This window comes from Papio anubis, chromosome 19 (genome assembly GCF_008728515.1).
Source record: "Papio anubis isolate 15944 chromosome 19, Panubis1.0, whole genome shotgun sequence".
Lineage (NCBI taxonomy): Eukaryota > Metazoa > Chordata > Mammalia > Primates > Cercopithecidae > Papio > Papio anubis.
Window position 1 is genome coordinate 65,936,716 of NC_044994.1, and position 20,192 is coordinate 65,956,907.

Here is a 20,192-nt window from a genome sequence, read left to right on the forward strand (position 1 = left end):
TATATGTAATGTTGTACTTTTGGGGTACATGTAGTATTTTGTTACATTCCTAAAATGTGTAATGATCTGGTTGCACATGCCTGTAGTCCCAGCTCCTCGGAGGCTGAGGCAGGAGAAACTGGGAGGCAGAGGTTGCAGTGAGCCAAGATCCAAGATGGCACCACTGCACTCCAGCCTGGGCAACAGAGTTAGACTCCATCTCAAAAAAAAAAAAAAAAAAAAAAATTGTGTAGGGATCAAATAGGGTAGTTGGAATATCCATCCCCCTCAAACATTTATTATTTCTTTATATTGAGAACATTCCAAATTTTTCTCCCAGTTATTTTGAAATTTACAAAGGCGGGGTTTCATTGGCAAAGAAAGAAAATTAAGATTTAGTGGGAATATCTGAGAGAGTTAGAGAAACAATAATAGAAACCACATCCAACGTGGGCAAAGAAAAGTTGGATATTTTCTTTCTTCCACTCTTCAACTATCAGAAATTCAGTATCTTTTCTTTACGTGGCCTGGAGGCAGAAACTGACATGCATTTAAATTAAAAATCTCCAACATACTTACCAAGCATCTTAAAACAGTGGTGCTGCATTGGTATTTATTTTTAAGTTTCAATGTGTCTAAAATATTGTATGAACTGTACATTAAGTAGGAAATTACTAATTTTAAAAGAGCAGGCAGATGTTTTATTAGAGCTACAAATAAACAACTATAAACTTTTTTTGACTGTGCTTCAAATGCTATTATCTAGATTCCTAACCAGTGAACAGACTCTAAAACATAATATTCCCATGAGAGGAATGCAGGAAGTTGTACTTAATCTTCTTTGTGGTTTTAAAGGCAGCAAGAATAGTAAAAAGGAGTATCAGTGATTAAGATGAAATAACTGACTATCTGACTATTTATAAAGAATTTACTGTGAATATATTGATAATTCAGCAGGCAAGAATATATACTTTCTTTGTAGATGATAATTTATAAAGTACAGACCAATATTTTGGGGAGATAAATTGTTTTAATGATGTAAATTGTGCAATATATATGCAAGCCTTTCTGTGCTCAAATTGGATGTTTAAATAGGTAACACATTTATCAACTTGTGATACATCTAAATTCCCATTATAAAATATATTTCCCGTTTCTATCCATGGCAGTTTTCATGCTAATTAGTATTTTTTGCATTTCTACAATATGCATAAATTAGCATAAACGTCTGGCTATATGTCTAGAGTATATGTGAAAACGTTTTAAAAGCTAAGAATAATCTTCAGAGTTTAGTGTTGAAGTAAGAAGGGCTGTTAAATATTTGTAAAAATCTCATTTCTATAATGCAGTTTTTATATAAAGTTTATTCAATGGATTTTTGACTGCACTTTTTTTGCAGATTAATAAATGATGTTTATTAAAATATTATAAAAATATAACACTGGAAGACCTCTACCATTTTGATCCTCTGTAAAACTGTATGCTGAACATTTCTATGTAATTTGAGTCCCCTTGTGTAAATATAGATTTATATAAAAAATCCTGTTTCCTTAACTCTATAAAAAATATAAGTGTCTGGATTTTCATATTAGTGAAAAATGTTCAAGAACAATTGATTGACACAACTGCCTAGAAATACAGAGCATGGTGTCTAGGAGGCATCTTGGCATTGTTGACACGTATTCCACATTCTTCCTGGGTGTCTGGTTTTCAAAGCAGTCTCATTACACTGAAGAACTCACCTTCAACACAGGGGGTACTGCTTTTTCCTTAGACAAATGCCCAAGAGATACCTAGAATGTAGCAAAGATAAGAACACAAATTAGAAGCGCAGACAGATATGTCAGCTGCTATGGAATTTGTTAGTGTGCTGTGGGATTTTCCTATTCTCCATTCCCCTTGTGTGTTTTAGGGAAAATATTGATCAGTTTACCTGGTTCCTGCTGTGATTTGAGTAGGCCTTGGATTAGGATCCAAATTACAGCCATGCCATCTGCTGTTCCTGAGCTGTTTTTAAGAGTAAACACTTTTATTAGTCTAATATATTCATTATTTACAAGTATTGCTAAAAAGTTGTGAGCTATCAATATTCATTTGTAAATTTTATGGGATTACATACTTTATGTTTTTAATTTATTTACATGTATGTATCTTTATATTATATTTTATATTCATTTACACATTTTGTATAAATATTCGCTTTCTTTCCTTAGCTCTTTGAAGTGTATACTTGTAATGGGTTATGTAGAGAGAGCTTCCAATATTTTCTCAGCCCTAAGGGTAAATATCAGGGTCAGGGAAGGAAAGTGATATATATTAGCATGTGATACAATGTTAGGTATATTCTGTATATCACATCTTTATGTCTTACACTAACCCTCTGAAGTAGGTACATTTATCTTCATTTTGACAAATAAGGAGATAGGGATATTAAGTAGCAGACCTAGTAGAAGCAAGCTCCCAAAGCCAGTGAGTGGCAACGCTGGTGTCTCAGCTGGGTTTATTTTACTTCAAGGCCTGAGGCCTTTTTATTATACAATGTTATCCCCTTTAACATATCTGCTTAGGAGGTATTTGACTCATTTTAAAGAGAATTTAAGTGCATCCCAGTCATTTTTTAGAAGGTTGTTACTTGTTACTCTATTATTTCTGACACCTAAATTTCTAAGTTTTGAATCTGAACTAAGAGATGTTGACTACACATTATAAGCATGAATCATGGTTAATTTTTAAGTTGTTGTTCCTTGTGGTGGTGGTTGTAGGAGTGTGTGTGTGTGTGTGTGTGTGTGTGTATTTGTTTGAATGCTCAAAGCATTTGAAAAGCATGTTTGAATTTATTCTATGAAACAAATCATATTAGTTATCCATTTCTAATGGGATAAATGATTCCAAAACCTGACCCAAAACCACCACTATTTTGTTGCCCACAGTTCTTAGTTGACAACTTGGTCTGGGCTCAAGAGGATCTATTTCTTGCTCCCTGCAGAGTGGTCCAGGCTCACTGTGGTCAGTTAGGGTCTAAAGGAGGTATAGCTGCTTCTGGAGGGTGTCACTGATAGTTGGGTCCTAACGTTGACATCTGAAATGGCTGAGACTGATGGAATGTCTCCCCCAAGAGGCCTGTTTTTCTACTTGGTGTATCATCTTCATGGAACCCAGCCTGGACTTGTTCACACAATGACAGACAGCATTAACGGAGGGGGAAATTTTAAAACGGAAGACCTTTTGTGGCCAATGCTTGTCAGTCACACAGTATCACTCATGCTACCTTCTGCTTGTCACAGAACCAGCCCACAGTCAAGGGATGGGGAAATAGACCTCATTTTCTCACAAAAGGAGATGCAAAGAGCTCATCATTTGTAACTCACCATGAATATAGAACACAATGATTGTTGTAATACCCAAACATCCTGAAAGAATCGAAATGTTCTTAGTTTGAAATAAAAATGAGTCCTGTATTTTCCCCATCCAAAGACAATATATACATTTTTACTATTTATAACATTTATCTGTTCAGGTAACCTCTTCTAATATAAACATTCAGTTAGAGAAATTATCTGCTACTCAGTGCTTAGCTGGAGTCAGAAATGATCAAATTTGACATTGACTGTTGAAAGGAGTACACTTTATTTCCTCTCCATGTGTAAATAAGGAGATTGACATATCAGCTGGAGTCATGGCACCTTTTTCTGTTTATCTGGCTACCTGATAAGTAAGAAGAGGTTTATTGAGAAGGCATATTATTTATTTATACTGATACACAATGCATGAAACCTAGCTAGGCTTATTTTTGCTTAAATCAGGTAAAGAAATAATGTCTCATTCTGGATACAATTCCAGTGTGAACCACAGATGCTATCAAGCAGATTATTACTATATAGTCAGCACCTAATGCAATATTTGAAGTCTGCAGCTGAGAAACTAGAAAAAATGACATTGAGAAATCAATATTCTTTTGGAAAAGCAGCCAATCAAAAGCAAAATATTGAATTAGACGATAAAATGCTTCATGTGCTGTTTTTATATGTTTATTTTTAAAGAAAAATCACCCAGTTACTCTAAAAAAAGTATTTTTTATTTTAAGGCACTAGTATGGTATGCTATGGTATATTTCTTACTTTTTAGAAATGTAAATTTGTGGCCACTGGAAAACATAAAATAAATCAGCCTTTCTAGTAAGTTGAGAGGGAAAACAGGATAATACATCATTTTGAGATGGCAGCAAGCTTTGGTGAAGTGAACATAGCACAGGGAATTAGGAGAGGTAAAATTCCAACCAAGGTCCGTTAAATTACTTATTTCTCTAACCTTGTTTTCCATGTATGTAAAATTTATGTTGTGTAATGATTGAGGGAGACTTCTGGCTACCAAGGGATAAAGTGGTAGGTTAATTTTCTTTACGCAAAGAAGAACAAAAACATATACAATTGTCAAATGCAACAATTTCAGAGCTCTGTAAATTGACTAAAGACAGACAACAAATTGATCATCTTTCTTCTCGCAAAATTATACATGGTAGAGATTTGAGTAAGAAGAGCAGTACTCTATTGCCTTTCTGCCTGAAATTGTTTCCCCCTTCTCCACAAATCAGTAAGTGGAAAAAGTTTTACCAGCATAAGTTCAGCCAGAAAAGCAGCAGCTTTTCAGGCAAAGGGAGCTGACTCGATTTGGAGCAAGGCAATAAACTTTGTGGTATTGTTAACTGTTGAAAACAAGCAGGGAAAACCCACCACTTTGCTAGCCCGAGATTGTAGTATCTGTTGGGGTAAATGATACACTACCCAAAAATAGAATGTGGAAGATTCTGGACATGAGAGAGCCACGGAAGGGCCAATTAGGCTCTTTGTACATTACAAGCTAATGTGCTTGACAGGCGAGGGCCAGGTGAAAAATAAAAGCCAAGGGAGACTTGAAAAATGATTGAACCTTGAATCCATTCTATGCCCTCCACACAGATTGGTAAGTAAAGGGTGTAATCCTTACAGTTAGAAGTGTTTGAGCACAGTGTGTGCCAAAATCATTGGTTGAGCTATAAATTATGATATATAGAAGCAATCACTAGGAAGCTAAGGTAAAAAAAATAAAGATTGAAAAACATTGAGTCCTCAGTAGCCACATACTCAACGGAGCAAGGGAGATGGATTCCACAGAGGAAAAAAAAGAAGAGGGGGAAAAAAACCCACACATCTCAGGAAAACAAAGATAAATATTGAGTATTGTGTATTAAGTAAAATGTTTAGCTTTCAAGAAAAATATCTGAGATGTGCTGAAACTCAGGCAAACATTTATTAGTACAACTATGTACAAATTAAAAGAAACTATAATTAAATGTTAAATAAAATATAAAAAGTAAATATGAAATCAATAAATGTGAACTCTCAACAGAAAAGTAGAAACTATAAAAAAGAAATAAATAGAAGCTCTAGAGTTGAAAAATACAATTGAAGTTAAAAAATCACAAGGGAGCCTCAACAGCAAACTTGGGATGATAGAACAAAATACTTTCCCTTGAAGATAGATCATTGGAAACAGTCCAATCTGAAGAACAGAGGAAAAAAGATTAAAGACAAATAAACCTCAGAGACCTATAGGACACCATTTTGTGTGTCAACATGCATATAATAGGAGTTTCATAATGACACAAGTAAAAGTGCGTAAAGGTATTTGATGAAGGAAGATACAGGATGAAAGGAAATATTAATAACGCTAGATAGTATCTCAGATACACAGAGAGTAATGAAGATCACCATTGAAAAGTGTGTGTTTAAATAGAAAATATTATGTGTGTGTATGAACCCTAAGGTTTTATGGATTCTGTATTTGTGTATTCACATACTCACTGAAATTTATTTACAACTCCAGAATCCATACTCAGGGCTTTTGCAGTCATTCAGAGGCATACACAGAGCAGTAAAAAGTCAAAGTCACTCAATGTACACAGTCTTTGCTGGAGCTCAGGCCAAGGCAATGCTCTGCTTTATTTCACTGTACTACCATAAACAAGTATCCTTTTTATGGTCTATTGAGTACCATATTTTTGTCCTTTTTTTGGTGATTTTGTTGCTGACAATGGCCCTCAAGCATAGTGATGAAGTACTGTCTAGCATTCCTAAGTATAAGAAGGCTGTAGTATGCCTTACAGAGAAAATACGTATATTACATCAGCTTCATTCATGTATGAGTTATAGTGTCATTGGCTATAAGTTCAATGTTAATGAACCGACAATATACAGTATATTAAATAAGGTGTGTTTAAACAGAAACACACATAAACAAGATTAAATATTGATTGGTTGACTAAAGTTTGTCGGGACCAGAGTGTCAAAGAAACATAATCATAATTTTCCCTAGAAGCGACAGTTCAGTATTCACTAACTGATTGTTTGCAGTGACATTATAGAACACAACTATCATGTATGGGGAGAACTGAAAATACATGTATAGATGTGCATGTGGGTTTGTGAATGTGTAATTTCTCCTTTATTTTTTTTAATTAAAACATTTTTTTTTTCACACCTGTAATCCTAGCACTTTGGGAGATTGAGGCGGGCAGATCACCTGAGGTCGGGAGTTTGAGACCAACCTGACCAACATGGAGAAACTCCGTCTCTACTAAAAAATATAAAATTAGCTGGGCATGGTGGTGCATGCCTGTAATCGCAGCTCCTCAATGGGCTGAGGCAGGAGAATCACTTGAACCCGGGAGGCAGAGGTTGTGGTGAGTCGAGATCGTGCCACTGCATTCTAGCCTGGGCAACAAGGGCGAAACTCCATCTCAAAAAATAAAATAAAAAGAAAACAAAATAAAATACATAAATAAATAAAATGAAAAATAAATTTAAAAGCAATAACATTAAGAGTATTTGCTGGTTTATAACAATTATATGATATAAATGATAATAATTGGACACAGGAAAGGGTAGAAAATAAAACCATATGGGAGCAAACCTGCTACATTTTACCAAAATAAAGTAATTATCTGAAATAGATTATAATAATCTAAGATATATATGATAACCCCTTGAACAACCATTAAGAAAATGAAACAAAAAGTAGCTTAAAAGACCGCAACAGTGCATTTAAAATGGCCTACTAAAAAGTATTTATGTTGCACAAAAACGGCAGCAAATGAGAGCAGAGGAATGAAAAAAGATATCAGACATAAAGAAACAAATAGCAAAATTGCAGATATAAACCCAGCAACATTAATACTTACAGTAAATGTGAATAGACTACATCTTTTATTCAAGGGACAGAGATTGTCGAACCAGATAAAAAGCCAGGTCCAACTGCGTGATGGATACATTTACAAGCAACTCACATTAGATTCAAAGGCAAAAATAGGTTGAACATAAAGGATGGAAAAGATACACCAAGTACACCGTAACCGACCTGGCACTTTAAATTAGTATCACAAAATATACCTTTAAGACCAGAAATCTTACTAGGATAAAACAATTATTTCATAATTAGAAAAGCTTGAACAGGAAGTAGATGTACTTTTTAAAATTTGTACTTTTCTTTACTCTTCCCACTAAGTATAACTAAAATCCCTGAACATCATCTGTAAAACAAACATGAGAAAATTGCAAAAGGTGAGGAAGAGAAGGCAGGCTGGCAGGAGATCTTGAGAAACAGCACAAGGTGAGTTCCTTGACTTTTCTTTTGCCTTTTTTATGCCAAATTGGAGCTGAAGCAGCTGGCAACCTTGAGATGTCAGTGAGCGTGGTGAAAATAAGTTAATTGATTTTAAAAAGCCTCTTCAAAGCCAGAAAAATTCTCTTCTGTCAATAAAAGAATCTGGAAAGAGACGTCCTAACACAACAGAAAACGTTACACAGTAACTGCTCGAATCCAGTCAAACATCACAGCCCCAGAAGTCAAGACTTTCTGAGACTGTAACAAAGCACCCCAACCCCACCGGGGTGGTACAGAGAGTGTGGCTAGGGGCCAGGGCTCTCCTTCCATTGTGGCACTGGAGGCCATAGGGGAGCACCCACATGGCACTGCCACCCTTCCCAGCAGAGGAAGTGTCAGGTGAGGCCTAGAGGGAAACGGAAAATCCCATCCCCACCCAGCAGTAACAAGGAGCCTCCCCCACCCCACCCAACTTGGGAGTCAACAGAGACAGTGAGAAACCTGGAAACCATGAGATGACGTCTCCTCTTCCCCTACTGTGGTGGTCTCAGAGGAAGTCAGCTACTGCCGAAGTTTAAGTAAGATGCAGTCTCATCACATAGCACCAAGGTCCAGAAACATCATGTGACAATATTCAATCTCTATTCATGATAGAAACTCTCAATGACAATAAAAATAGAGAGAAACATTCTCAAGTTATAAAAACCATCTGCCCCAGAATTATAGCTAACGTTATTCATATTGGTGAAAGGCTGAATGGTCTCACCCTGTGGTTGGGAACAGAGAAAGATACCCACATTTCTATTCAAAATTTTTATTGGAGTTTTTAGTCTGTGCAAGAAAAAGAAACAGAATAGTGACTGTAAAGAAAGACGTAAAACTGTCTATATTTGCAGATGGTATGGCCTTGTATGTAGAAATTTCTAAGGAATGCACACATACAAAACTTCTCACATTAACAGAATCTTTTGCAAAGTCTCAGGATATAAGATCAGTATTCAAAAATGAATTGCATTTATGATATCAACAAATGATCTGAAAATTAAGAAAATAATTTTACTCACAATAGCATGAAATAGTTGCTTAGTAATAAATTGAATAAAAGAAGTATAAGTTGTCTTCCTGGAGTGTGCCTTTCACTTCCCTCATGGCAGCTCACCAGAACAGGTCTTCCTTAAGAGCACTTTGTACCTACCACGGGCAGCTTGTTTTAGTAGCAACAGCATGGACTTCTGGGCTAATTACTTCACTTCTCCAAGCCTCACTGTTGTAATCTTCAAAAATCAGCATTATAAAACTCGTTCAATTGGGCTGTGGTAGAATTTAACATTTTAGATTTTTCCTCTTTTCTCGTCTCATTCCTTTTACCTTTCTTTCCTCCTTACCATCTCTCCTTCTCTTCCTTCTTTTTTTTTTTTTTTTTGAGACGGAGTCTCGCTTTGTCACCCAGGCTGGAGTGCAGTGGCCAGATCTCGGCTCACTGCAACCTCTGCCTCCCGGGTTCAGGCCATTCTCCTGCCTCAGCCTCCCAAGTAGCTGGGACTACAGGCGCCGCCACCGTGCCCGGCTAATTTTTGTGTGTGTGTGTGTGTGTGTGTGTGTGTGTGTTCTTAGTAGAGACGGGGTTTCACCGTGTTAGCCAGGATGGTCTCGATCTCCTGACCTCATGATCCGCCCGTCTCGGCCTCCCAAAGTGCTGGGATTACAGGCGTGAGCTACCGCACCCAGCCCTCTTCCTTCTTTTTGCAAATATTTTTAAAGTATTGACTCTGTCCTGGATGGTGCTCTGAGGCTTGAGGTTTATCAGAACAAGACTAACGAGGTCTCTGACCTCATGGAGTTTCCTATGCATGTAATATATCTGGCACAGGGCTGGAAACACGTGTTTCTCTTCGCAGTTCTCCTCCCCTTCTGTCTGCCCTGTGATACTCATCAGAATTTAGCCGCCCAAGTTTTACTAGCATATAAACAAATACTAGAAAGAGACTCATCAAATAGTTAAGAGTATTTGCTTTGAGGGGTGGAATTGGAGGTCAAAGAAGCAAGGGGATTTACTGTTTTTATTTGTAAACTCATTGTTTGACTTTGTCAAAACGTGTATATGCCTTTCTAATTAAAATATAATCAATGCAATGAAACAGTGGTGGTAAACAAAAAGCCAAACATATTTTGTCAGTAAATCTCTTTCCCTCATGCCTTTTCCCTCACCGATTGTGCCTTTCTATTTAGGAATGGTAATAGGTTGGAATAGTCTTTTGTCTAAAGAGCTTGAGAATATGTTTGTATTTCAGCACACGCACTGTCCTTCTCTGCCTCTGTCTCTGTTTCTCTCTCTGTCTTCCTGTTTCTCTGCCTTTCTCTGTCTCTCTGTTCTCTCTCTCTCTCTCCCTCTCTCACCATCCCTTTCTGCTTCTCTGTGTCTCTTTCTAGCTCACACACTCTTTTTCTGCCCCCTCCCATCCCACATTCCATACACTGCATCATACCTGGGTTTACCTTCCACTAGTCTCTCCTGCTTTAGCCCCTGTGCATGTTCTTGAAAGTTCCCTTGAGTTCAGTGTGGGATCTGCGGGAAAGGAGAGATGAAGTGAGGGGCTTGAACTCATTTGTTCGGCAGGGAAAAGGGGGATTTTCTCTCACTTGCATTCATTTTCTGTCTTCTTTCATTGTCCAAGTGATAAACAGATAACGGAGAACTCTGATGATGATATAACTCGAATAAAATAGGCGAGACAACTGCACCTGCTTCTTTTTTAAGTCTTAAGCCAGAGAGGCAAATGAGTACCTGAATTTCACAAGTGCTCTAGCCAAGGTATCTGAGATAGCAGATTATGCCTGGCTCCAGTGTTAGGAGTTAAGCAAGCGCTGACTCAGCAGGTCTGCTCAGCCATGGACACCCCCAGGAACCTCTAGCCGTGTTGGGCAGTTGGTGGAGGATTTGTGATCCTAGACAAACACCTTTACATCCTTAAAATAGATTTTTTAAATTCCCTTATATCTACTTCTTGATAAATCTCTTCCCAAGGTCTTGTGTCCTGGTTGCTAGACAAGCAATTACTTGTTATAATTGTTAATAAAGTAATGAATATTGATGTAACCTGAAAATCTTAACTAAGAGACTGTTCAAAAACTAAATTTATGTTATTGAATCAGATCAATATTTTCAGAAACAAATATCTATAGAATCAGAATGTTTCAAATATTCTTATTAAATGGGATAATTTTCAACTAAAATTTTAGTAAAACTAGTTTTTCTTTTTTACTTGTTAGATGGATCATTCTGCAATTACTTATATTAACATGAGTATCATTTTATTGGCTCAGTGGCACATTTTAACTTCATATCCAATGAAAAAAATAGGCACCATTATACTTTATATAGTAAATGGTCTTACTTTATTCGCCTACATATTAAATGGTCACAGGATTCCATGTCAAGAGTTTTTTTTTCTAGTTTCTTTCTTCATCCCCTAGACATTTTAAATCATCTGTTGTTGATGATGATATTAATGGATGTAGCTAGAACTGAAGTTATCAGTCTTTTTTTTTTTTTTTTTTTTTTTTTTGAGACGGAGTCTCGCTCTGCCGCCCAGGCTGGAGTGCAGTGGCCGGATCTCTGCTCACTGCAAGCTCCGCCTCCCGGGTTCCCGCCATTCTCCTGCCTCAGCCTCCCGAGTAGCTGGGACTACAGGCGCCCACCACCGCGCCCGGCTAGTTTTTTGTATTTTTTTTTTTTAGTAGAGACGGGGTTTCACCATGTTAGCCAGGATGGTCTCGATCTCCTGACCTCGTGATCCGCCCGTCTCAGCCTCCCAAAGTGCTGGGATTACAGGCTTGAGCCACCGCGCCCGGCCAAGTTATCAGTCTTAATATGCTACCCTGATTTACTTTCCATGGATATTGAGAAAAACTCTGTATTCCTTGGTTTAGATCCATCAGAAAGAATCTTCATGGAGAATTTAGGAACTGGAACGAAAGATCCCATTTAGGCTGAGTATTGAGAAGCACCAGCCCATCTCCTGGAGATGAAAGAGGGAAAGCCAGAGCAAGACATAAGGAGGAGGAAGGACAGGAGTCCAGCAGATCTGGCTCATGGTGCTGACGTCATGAAGAAATGTCTTTTTACTTTATAAGCCTCTTCAACTTCTAACATGTACTTACTAATTAGCTTTAGATTGGAAATTTCTTACGATTAAGCTGCTAAACACCTCATGATTAAATAATGAGAGATCTGCTAGAAAGACTGTGATTACGTGATACGGGCAGGTATGTTGCATCTGGTTAAAAAAATCCATTAACCAAATCTCCAATTCCCTAGTGGATAGTTAACTGAGATGTCACTGACCTGAAAGAGTGTTGTAGAAAAGATATGACTTTCAATATCGTTTAGATAGGTTCAGATGGGTACACAGAGGAAAAAAAATGCAATTTTTAAAAGTAGGTAAATTTGAAAGTATTATTAACACTGATGTGACTTCATTTACTAATCACATCACTGTCCATTAAATTATGAAGTAATAGCTCTTAATAGCAAAAACGGTACTTCATTGAAGTCATTATATTAGTAACCATGCTTCTGTCAGCAACTTTCCAAACATGTCCACAGTCTCCATGGCTTTCCATTGTTTTTCATTTTTTAGAGTATTGACTCTGGAGTTAATATTTTAACCTTTATTGCTTTTGCCACACTTTTTGATCATTTACTTTATTACATTTATTGTATTAGTTTCAGAGTTTCTGTCAAGGTCACAACATCTTAAACATGGAGATGGACTCTCAAATCTTTTAATATCTTTTTCTATTTTAATTAATGTAAGGTTTAAGAGTGGAGTAAAGCAATTTCAGTAGTTGATCTAAAATGTATAGCATACCAATATTATTCAGTTCAAGGAGCCGCTTAACAGTACACAGAAATTTTTTTATTAACCTTTTTCAGTGCTACAAAATGTGTGTTAGTTCCATCACTTACTTAAAATGTTTATTATATCTATAAAAAATATATATAACATATATATTTTTATATCCATGAACTGACATCTCAACTATTCACTAATATATATATTATATATATTGTTGCTGGATGGAGATATATATATATGCATATATGAAAGATTTGAACTCTCAAATCTTTATATATATATATATATATATATATATCCATCCAGCAACAGTTTTGACTTTTTGTCTCTATTGGACTCCTGGGTTAATTTTAGTTGGGATCCTGGAAGAGATAACCAGTTACTGAGGTTGAAAACATTATCATTTATTATAATCTTGTAAAATTCTTACGTTTTCTGCCAGCAAAGGACTCTATATTCAGTATCAAAATATTGCTCTTTGTAACCTCAGTATATGATTATTGATTTTACCCATTCACATAATCTATATATTGTATTTGACCAAAGGCCATAGAATAAAGAGAAACCGTACTCCATGAATTGAAGATCAAAGTTTACCTAAAATATGAAATATTTTTTAGTTTGTTAGCTTTTTGTTTGGATACTGACTACAGCTTTCAAAGAGAAACAAAATAGCTGTGATTCTCTTTAGAAACAATGTGCCCCCTCACATACACACATGCACAAAAAGTGTAAAAGACAAATGTGTAAATATTTATATTGTATAAGGGTGTTTAGATATTTAGTGTAGGGATTTTTAAAATTTTTCTACATTCTTGCATTATTTACCTTTTCATATTTTGGTTGTGCAATACAGATTTTACATACAATAAATTCTGCAACTCATTAAAAAATGTACAGCTTATTCAGAGTGGTAGAAGAAAATACTTCCACATCATTTATACTTAATTATTTATAATAATCTTGTTGTGCCTTTAAACTATAGTAACTATGAATTATAGTTACTATAGCAAATATGAGACAGGGATAATTGAATTTCCGTTAGAATAGTGACAAGGTTACAAAAGAATATTTTCTCTTCTGAAAGAGAATACAGCTATTGATGCTAGTAGCTTATCACATTTCAGCAGTTAATCAACATTTATTAAATAGCTTAGCTAGCATGGATTTTGTTTTTAATTCTCTTTGTGTGGTGAATCACATATATTGATTTGCATATATTGAACCAACCTTGCATCCTAGGAATAAAGCCTAATTGATAGTCATGAATTAACCTTTGATGTGCTGTTGGATTCAGTTTGGTCATGTTTTGTTGAGGAATTTTGTGTCTACATTCATCAGAGACATTCACCTGCAGTTTTCTTTTTACAGTGTGTCTTTATCAGGTTTTGGTAACAGGATGATCCTGGCATTGTAGAATAAGTTAGGGAGGAGTCTCTCTGCTTCCATTATTTTGGAATCATTTCAGTAGACTTGGTACTAACTCTTCTTTGTATGTCTGATAGAATTTGGCTGTTAATCCATCTGATCCAGGGCTATAAACAGGTTTTTTATTACTTATTTAATTTCAGAACTCAACATTTACTTGATCAGGGTTTCAATTTCTTCATGATTCAATCTTGGGAGTTTGTGTGTTTCCAGGAATTTATCCATTTTTCTCTAGATTTTCTAGTTTATATGCATAAAGGTTTTCATAATAGTCTCTGATGATTTTTTTTAATTTTTGTGGGATTGGTTGTGATCTTTGTCATTGTTGTCATTTTTTATTGTGCTTATTTGGATCTTCTCTCTTTTTCATTTGCTAATCTATCTAACTGTCTATCAATCTTGTTTATTCCTTCAAAAAAATCAACTTTTGGCTCCATTAATTCTTTGTATGGATTTTTTACCTCTATTTTACTCAGTTCTGCTCTGATTTTTGTTCTTTCTCTTTTTTTTTTCTAGTTTTTTCTTTTATTCTGCTATCTTTGAAGACCATTTTTCTTATTTTTCAATTTCCTTTATGTGTAATGTTGTTATTGTTATTATTATTATTATTAGAGACAGAGTCTTGCTCTATTGCCCAGGCTGGAGTGCAGTGATGCAATCTCAGCTCACTGCAACCTCTGCTTCCTGGGTTCAAGTGATTCTCCTACCTCAGCCTCCCAAGTAACTGGGATTACAGGTGTGCACCACCACACCTGACTAATTTTTGTATTTTCAGTAGAGACGGGGTTTCACCATGTTGGCCAGGCTGGCCAGGCTGGTCTCAAACTCCTGACTTCAAGTGATTGCCCACCTCGGCCTCCCAAAGTGCTGGGATTACAGGAGTGAGTCACCATGCCTGCTAGATCTTTAATTTGAGATCTTTCTAACTTTTTGAAGTAAGTGTTTAGCAGTATAAACTTTTCTCTAAACACTGCTTTTGCTGCAACCCAGAGTTTTTGGTGAATTGTGTGTTTGTTTTCATTTACCTCAATGAATTCTTTTTTTTTTTTTTCCTTAATTTTGTTGTTTACCCAAAAGTAATTCAGAAGAAATTTGTTTAATTTACATGTAATTGTGGTTTGGGGCTATCTTTCTGGCATTCATTTTTATTTTTATTCTATTTTGTTCTGGGAGTATGGTTGGTATGTATTCCATTTTTAAAAATTTATTGAGACATGCTTTATGTCTGAACATATGGCTGATCTTAGAGTATGTTCCATGTGCAGATGAGAAGAATGTATATTCTGTGGTTGATAGGTGGAGTGTTCTGTATAGTTCAAGGACTGACAAAAACAAAAAACAAAAAAAAACACAAACTACATTTCTTTTCTCCATTTTGGACAAGATTCCCATCTGCAACACATGTCTCAAGTTAGACCCTAGGGCAAATTCAGTTGATTTCTAATTTGAGATTTGTTTCTCCCTATTGTAATTAAGTTCAAGGTCTAGGGAACATAAAAAGTTCTCCATTCAGACTCCATTTCCTATCGCACTTTCTTCCTTTTTTTTTTTTTTTTTAATTTCTGTAGGACACATTCCTCCCTCCACACAGCTCCTCAATTCTAAATATTAGTTTTCTCACTTTGGGAAGGATGCTAAGTCAACACTAAACTGCTGTTTTATCATCTACAACATACATATATCAATATCTACCACATAGGGTTGCTGTGAAGAACAAGTGATAATGTGTATTAAATAAATTTAATAGTATCTTGTTACTTAAAAATGCTGGATGTTATGACTGTTATGTATTTTTCAAGATCCTGTTCAGGCATCACCTATTTTGTGAGTATCTCCAGTTCCCTTCTCTTCTCTATGCCTATACTCTCTGTACACAGCTTTCACCTTTCTTATACCATTGCATTTTTATTGCTTCTTGTCTGTCTTTCCTACTGTGAAATCCTTGAAGTCAGGGGCTGCAGCGATCACATTACCCAATGTAAATTCATAACTCATAGAATTTTTAATATGATTAAGGTTAGGAATATTGTGAAGATCTAAAGGCAACAAAGATATCTGGATATGCCGCTAAGCAAAGAAAGGTATGAACATTTTTAGGGTCAATACTGAAAAGGATTGGATTCTACAGCCAGCAGAGACATCAAAAGCAAAATTGGTCATTTTGGGTTTTCCAGGGGCAGCCTTCCTATTAAACATTTCTGTTATCAGCTAAAAAGTATGACTATTCATTAGTTATCTACAGAGTTTAGATATTCTGAACACTTCAGCTTACCATCTGGTGTTAGTGTAACAAATGAAGGAATTGCAGCCGAACAGTCCTTTAACCAGACGATGAGCATCTTCAAGTCATTCTGTTTAGTCCTTGCTTCCTTTCTGTTCCTTTCAGCAATTAAACATGTTGTGTGTCATGATACAAAAGTATATCTAGATCAACAGGGTTTGTTCATGTTTCAGAGTCTCATTTCTCTCTTGGGATGATTTAATAATGGTTTATGTATGAAGTAGGGCTTGCAAGAAGGTGGGGGAAATAAGGGCCACCCATGTCTAGGGCACACCAGTTGCTAAGCTACTTCTTCAGAAAACATGAGTTAGAAACTTCCCAGCCTTTTATGGGGGATGAAAATCTCATCATTCCAAAGGAGATGATAATATTTTATAAGAAATAAAGTTTAATTCCTTCAGTGCCAATAAAAGTTGAGAAGGTTTCAAGGGTTTTAACTTTGCATAGCTTGATGGCTTAAGTAATTCTCATCATTGTTGTGAAAAACTAATGAATAAGAATACAATTCTAAGAATTTGGGGATACTAATTTTTTAATAGTTCTTTTCAACTTGTGATCTGTTCTCTTGGCTGAGTGGAAAATGAGCATAAATTGAACAAAAAGGAAATTAATTTATCTTATTTTTTTTTTGCCCCAGTTGAAATTTAGAACTATAGCTACGACCACCTGAAATCTCTGTAAGAGATGCTAAATGGCCTTTTCCTCCTCATTTTATAGTCTCCATTGAGGAATGGGAATATTATGTGACTTACATTATAGCAAATAATTTTTAAAACATGGTTTGTATTATAGGATGGTTTATAAGCAATCACTGACTGATGATTTGGTGAGTAGTTTACACCATTTGCTTCTTTAAAAAAAAATTCAATTCCTTCCTCTAGATACACTGTTCACAGCTGTGGTCTGAAAGTTTGTGTTTCCCCCAAATTCATATGTTGAACCCTAATCCTTTATGTGGAAGTATTGTAAGGTGTGGGCTTTGGGAGATGATTAGGTCATGAGGATGAAGCCCTCATGAATGGAATGAGTGCTGTTGTAACACACCCCAGTTGCTTTGCCCCTTCCATCATATGAGGACAGAGCCAGAAAGTGCCGTCTATGAGGAATGGGCCCTCACCAAACAGAGAATCGGCTGGCTTCTTGATCTTAGACTTCCCAGCCTCCAGAATGATGATAAGCCAGCTGTTGTTTACAAGCCACCCTGCCCATGGAATTTTTATTTTTTTATTTTTTTATTTTTTTGAGACGGAGTCTCCGTTGTCGCCCAGGCTGGGGTGAGTGGTGCCATCTCGGCTCACTGCAAGCTCCGCCTCCCGGGTTCCCGCCATTCTCCTGCCTCAGCCTCCCGAGTAGCTGGGACTACAGGCGCCGCCACCTCGCCTGGCTAGTTTTTTATATTTTTAGTAGAGACGGGGTTTCACCGTGTTAGCCAGGATGGTCTCAATCTCCTGACCTTGTGATCCGCCCGTCTCGGCCTCCCAAAGTGCTGGGATTACAGGGATGAGCCACTGTGCCTGGTCCTGCCCATGAAATTTCTGTTACAGCAGCCTGAACAGACTGAGACATTCATTCTTCTTCTCATCTGTTCTGTGGCCTGAGGCAGGCTTTACTGTCTACATCACCAAGGAACCCTTACCGTCTGGCTTCCAGCTGAGTTTGGCCAATGAGACATAGCAGAACTATATGAGAAGGTAAAAGCTTGAGAAAGAGGTCAGGGTATTTGCTCTTCTCCCTTCCTTGCTTTCTGAGGCCACAGGTCATTTGGATCACAACTAGAGCTCTCTCCAGATTCTGCAGAAATAACACATTTCTACAGTTTCTTGTTTCTGGATTCTTTACTATTTCTTCTCTGGTCCCTTAACTCTTTTCACAATGCTATAAGGAGTCTTATGCTTCGTTCATTGCTCCTCTGGGTTAGCCATGTTCCTCTTTCTGTATAAATGCAGAATTTGTTACCAAGAGTAGACCTAGGAAATTGACTTCCAAAGCGGAATTCTGGGATTGTGTTGCTCGCATATTTGATGAGCTCACACAGTAATATCAAGACTACTCAAGTTTCTCTGTGTAGTGACTTGAGATGGAGGGAAGAATGAGACACTCACAGGTCAAAATCTCGTGATATTTATTCACTTCATGGGTGTATTAGTTATTCATCACTGTGTAACAAGTAACCTCAAAATTTAGTGGCTTCAAGCAATAAACACTAATGATCTTACAGTTTCTGTAGGGCATGAAGTCAGGAGTGTCTTACCTGGTATTTTAGGTATTTCTGACTTACAGACTTCAAAGAGGTTGCAGTTGAAATATCTGCTGGGGCTGCAGCCATCTGTTGGCTTAACTGAGGATAAGAAATCTGCTTCAGAGATGTCCCACCTTTATGTTTCTTGCTGGCTGTTGGCAAGAGGACTCAGCTCTTTACCGTGTAGGCTTCTTTACAGGGGCTGGCTAAGTATTGACATGAAACTGGTTTCTCCTTGCAGGTCGAGGGTAAGTAGGAAGCCACATGCTTTTTGTGTGTCTGATATAGAATTCACAAACCATTGCCTCCAGCTCATTCTGAACATTAGAAGTAAGTAGCTAAGTTTAACCTACACTCAACCAGGGATGGGAGAGTGGGATTAGGTTTTACCTTTTAAAGAGGCTATCTAAGAATTTGTGGACATATTTTAAACCATTACAGGGCAATAGTGACCACAGAGTTTATGGAATATCTGATTTTTTATTGTCTCTGAAATATTACACATTTTATTGTCGGTGAGATACTATATGGTACAAAAAATTCCAATGTTCATTGTACAAATATAGACAAACTGACCACCTTGAATGCTTGTCTCAATGCATCATGAAGAATCTGAAAGCCTCTATGATGACTTTAACAGGAGGTCTTATTTCCTGTATTTACAGGGTCAGCCTGGCTGAGTATTAAATCCGTGGACTGCTTTTAAGTGTCACAAGGTTACAAGGCCAAAACAAGTGCTCAGTCCTGTCAGATTTTCTGTGCTAAAGTAGGGGACTGGTTATGAAACAGTGGGATCTGAGATGTGAGATGAGAACCTTTGAAGATAAAGGGATGAGTCTGAGACACTGAACCTCAGTCCTCAAACCTTCCTTGTTTCTACCTAGGAAGCTATAAGAATCTTCTTTTGCATAAAAATGTTTTAATGCCTCTTCCCGTAGAGGTGCTTTCTTAGGAGATGCTAATTCTTCTCAGGCCCTATCCCCACTAGAACTCATTGCCTCCTAATGCATAAAGATAATTAAATCTTAGCATAGCTGAGACAGAGAAGGGGAAGACCTGCTCAGGATGAGGAAACGATTAAACTAAAGGAGTTTTGCCTATTTTAATTCTTAGGTATCTAGGAAACATATGGCGGAAGATATTATAAGAGTACTAGACAAAGGAAAACAAAATATAAGATTGGGTGAAGATGAATTTATTAAAATAGATGAACTCACTCAGGATTTAGAATTTAATAAATTGGCTCAAGCACTGTCCATAAAGAACTACGTATGCTTTATGGGTTCTCTTGCCACCCCACTAAAGGGAATTAGAGAACATACATCTAGAGCTTAGAATAAAGCCTTTCTTTCTGCTGACCATTCTCTTGCATTTTCAAGGCAACACTTGCTTTGCCACTGAGCCCTGGTAGAGACTGAGTTTCTAACAGTGGACCCACAAGTGATTATATAACATGAGCTCCTTGTCAGGAACTAGACTCTACCAATCAAAAACTGAACTAACCATCCATGAAATCATAAATGTAGCTGTAACAGCAACATTCTTAAATAAATGAAAATGATGTAGAGAAAACTGGCCTGAGGAGGGAAGGTAGGTGTGAGCATATTGCATGAGCAGGTAGCTCAGAATCCCAATTCTGCTATTTCATCACCTCTGCAACCTACACTCTGGTCTCATGGGGAGTTTCCACGGACGAATTACGAGAGCAACAAAAAGCACAGACATGGCTTACAAATGGGTCTACAAGGTATGCTGGCACCAACCAGCT

At 36.9% G+C, this 20,192-nt stretch overlaps 1 long non-coding RNA gene across 1 annotated transcript; it reads right to left on the bottom strand.

Moving 5' to 3' along the window:
- Positions 1 to 212: 212 nt before the first annotated feature.
- On the bottom strand, positions 213 to 17,387 carry LOC103879833. The gene is made up of 5 exons (XR_640608.4): positions 16,177 to 17,387; positions 10,104 to 10,183; positions 8,813 to 8,928; positions 1,913 to 1,986; positions 213 to 1,772 (listed from the first exon to the last, which is right to left on the bottom strand). It is a non-coding gene; the product is annotated as an uncharacterized LOC103879833 (long non-coding RNA).
- Positions 17,388 to 20,192: the final 2,805 nt, after the last annotated feature.